The following is a 4,393-nucleotide window of genomic DNA, read 5'->3' as shown; positions in this document are numbered from 1 at the left end:
AAAGAATATTCATTGAATTTATAAATGAGATGCTCTTTACACATTCTCGAATTATTTCTCTTTTTACGTCCCATTTTCTTCCATTTATTTAAAATATAAAATGGAATTAAATTTTAAAAAAAAATTACTAATTTTTTAATTAAATTAAAATTAGAAAAAAAAATAAATAATAGTATTTATTTGTTTGTTTTTTTTCTTTTCCTTTTTTCCTTCCAAATCCTAACTTTTTTTTTTTTGGGAACATTATGATAATGAGGGTATATAAATGGGAAATGTTAGCAGAGGAAATGAATAGAAATAGCCTTAGGGTAAAAATGGACAATGGTCAATAGAATTAGTCAGTTAGTTCTACATTAAATGAAACCTTATTGAAATATAAAAACTGGATATATTCAATAAGAATGTGAAATGAGAATGTTTGGGATGGAATGAAATGCATTAACTAACAACAGAGAAAGATAGGATTGATGATGAATAGGATATTTGTGAATTTATTCATAACATAAATATGGTCATTTACTTTAGTGACCAATTGTATAGCAAACATTTTTATTTGTTTATTGAATACTTTTTTAAAAAATTTCTTTATTTAGATTGTTAAAATTTTTACAAATAAAAATTTAAATTAATGGTCATTTTAAAAGAGAAAATTTTTTGGAAAGAAAAAAAAAGGGCTAAAAATGAAGTATTACTTCATGATTCTTTCAATACAAAAAAAAAAAGATCATTAAAAGAGCAAAAATCGTCCTGTCACATTTTGTACTTTTGTGAAGCAAGCAATTATGTCATGGAGACACATGAAAAAAGTTCATCAAATAATATGTCACATAATTTTCACGATAAGAATTAATCAAAATTGAAAGAGGAAATCATAGGAGAGTTAAACAAGTTTAAATTAAAAAAAAAAGTTTAAGTAGAAAAAAAAGGTATGTTAAATCCCCCTAGCAATTCCAATTTGATCAGTTTGTGACTTCTTTCGTAGTTAATTAAACGATCATAGTAATTAAATTAATGCCTAAATTAAGGAATTTACTGGTCAAATTTAAGAACTAATGATAACATAACACTAATCTTAAGCAAGATTTAGGCAGAAATAAAAAATTTAAATCTAAAATACATTTCGTCCATAACTTTCAATAATTCAACAATTTAACTAATTTAATTAATGAGTAAAATTACATTCAATTGGTACTAAAAATCCTACACCATTTATCACAATTTTAGAAATGGTATAGTTTTTGCGCAGAAGTCGCAAAAAAAAAAAAAAAAATCATTTGCGCATGAAATTAATAATAGCATCTGTAAGCATTAAGTAGAAAAAAACAATAATAAAATGAAAGTTAAAAAAAAAAAAGAAAAGAATTTAAATGATATTTATTAAAACGATTTCATATATTCATTATGGGAAGACAATTGCGCCATTTTATATATGGAAAAGTGGAAAATATAATTGGAATTGGAAAATGGAATTGGAAAAATTATAATTGGAAAATATAAAAAAACCTATTGAAGATTTCAGTAAGGCATGAAGAAATCTAAAATATCATAGTTAAAATATTAAATTAAAAAAAAATTTTTACAATAAAATTTTTCCAATCTAAAGTATTCATGAAGAAATAAAGTTTTTTTTTCTTTCTCTCTCTCTTTTTACTTTATATTTTTTATACACTTTATGAAAAATAATTGAAAGGATAGAAATTTCAATGTAATCTATGTGACAAATTATGTTTAATTAAGCTTAATTTATTTCAGATTTACATTTAATTATATTTTACATCATTCCATATTTATATTTAATTTTTTAATTTAATTAAATTTACATTCAATTTACATTTAATTAGGTTTAATCTATTCCAGAATCTGAAATTGATAGATTATCAGTGATGGGTTAATTAAATTTGATTTATTTCAATTCGTTTCAATTTAAAATTATTCTTTCTAATATAACCTTCTTATCATTCATTTTTCCACTTTTATGATTGACATATGACCATTTTTTTGGTGAAATTATCAAATGAAAAACATCTCAAAGGAGAAATCAATTCACTAAATTTTACTATCCTAATTAATCATCATTCATTCTCAATTATTACTACTGCTACTACTACTACTACTATTATGTCAAATAAACCAATAACAATGTTAGGCGCAAAAATACTAATAGCGCTTAAAATGAACGAACTTTTTCGTTGATAAATACGAACAATTGTGAAGAACCTTTTCAAATGCAAAGATTGATGGGAGATAAAAAAAAAGATGAAAAAAATTTTAGCAAAAAGATAAATAGGAGAGGAAAGAGGGAGAGAGAGAGAGAAATGTGATTAAAAGTTTCACTGATAAGCAAAAATCCTTCCTCTTAAATATTATCCGAAATAAATTTCTAACTTGTACTTACTATTACAATTCATTTATTATCATTATCATTATTATCATCATTTATGATAACAGTTATCAATTTGTTTGATAATATAAGATTCATTTCAAAAGAATGCAATGATTAATTTAATGAGTGAATAGAAAGTATGATTGGATTCAGATTTCTATTCATTTCTGGATGATGAAAATAAAATAGTATTGCAAAAGAGAAGCAGAGAAAAGTATAAGAAAAGAGAAAACCGGTTATCTTATCCGTAAGAGTTTACATCTTTCAAAATATAACATATATCAAGAAGATAAATTAAAATTCTATATAGAATTAGTACATGAATAAATCAATATTTATTTCTTTCCATTCGATATAATGTATTCATTATAAGTGAACGAATTCCGATCCGTTCAGGAATAGAAAATAAAACGGAAAAAGCATTGTTGTGTGTAGTGAAATTCCGGTTTTGTGAAGATTTTGCAAAATAAATCGGTTGAAATAGATAAAGCTAGGGATTCCGATCCATTCTCAGATTTCAGGAATAGAAAATAAAACGGAAAAAGCATTGTTGTGTGTAGTGAAATTCCGGTTTTGCAAAACAAATCGGTTGAAATGGACAAATCTGACGTATAATTCATCCAAAGTGTCACATGAAAATTTGGAAAGAACAGAAAAACATAATGAAATTCATAATAATTGAAATTTTCAAGCTAAGAAAATGACCTAAACGTGAGAAAGTAAGAAAATGTCGACACAATGACATTGCTAAATATTACAGTATCACTTAAAATTTTGTTGACTTTTAAGGATAAACGATAAAAGTAAGTTGCTCAAATTTAATTCCATTCAACCAAATTACGATAATTACATCAATTATCAATACTGAAGATATGAAATTGAATAAAATTGCATTAGTAATTTGAAATTTAAACATTAAAATTGAGAATATTCCATGAATTCATAATCATTAATGTTTTGATAACAGAAGAAAAAAGAATGATAAACTGATAAGTTGATAAGATTATGATACTAATGAAATATTATTGATAGAAAAAGATGTAAAGTTAAGATGAAATATGAAATTTTTACCGTTTATCTGTCCACATTCCTTATGCTTTCAATGTGATACATACTTTCGTCAATTTATTTCCATCTCAAATTAGTCTCGAAACTTACAAAAAAAAAAGGAAAGAAGAAGCAGAAGAAAGAAAAAATACACTCAAATCTGTAATAAAACTAATGAGCCAAGATGAATTAAGCCAAGATGACCAAAGTGATGATTAGTAGTGATTATTTGGCCAAAAGAATCAATCATTCATTTATAGAAATTATTTCATAAATTTTTATATAAATTACTTTAAAACAATAATTGTTTATAAAATTCAGAAAATTCACTCATTTTTATAACAGGAATGAAACAATTTTTTTTTTTTAATTGGATATACATAATGAATGAATTCAATTAATTAAAGTGAATAATGGTAAAGTTTGATAATTGTTTCCGGAATGGATCAATTATTATTGGAAATAAATAATTTAAAATCAATTATTATTGGAAATAAATAATTAAAATCAATTATTATTGGAAATAAATAATTAAAATGTATTAACAATTACTTATAATGAATTTACCATTTATAATTAAAATGTATTAACAATTACTTATAATGAATTTACCATTTTGGACAAGTTTGTATTGATAATTCCATGAAATGTAACGATTACTCAAAATATTTGGCCAACAAGCCTTAAGTTTCGGATGTTAATTTATCATAATTAATACCACTGTATACTGTATCATCATAATAGAATATTAAGCTTTAAAATAGTCAAGGAGAAAAAAGAATTTTTCACAAATAATCTCACTTATCAAAAGGCTTATTTATAAGTAATAGCTACGATAAGGCAAATTTAGCCGAAAGGCAATTAAAGGCTTATATATAGCTTATCATCATAATTTATCAGACAAATGATATAATCCAAAGCAATGAATCGATAATGATTAAAGGCTTATCATGACTTATCATT

The sequence above is a fragment of the Loa loa genome, assembly GCF_000183805.2.
Source record: "Loa loa unplaced genomic scaffold supercont3.173, whole genome shotgun sequence".
NCBI classification, from domain to species: domain Eukaryota; kingdom Metazoa; phylum Nematoda; class Chromadorea; order Rhabditida; family Onchocercidae; genus Loa; species Loa loa.
Note: the sequence above shows the minus strand (reverse complement) of the source record.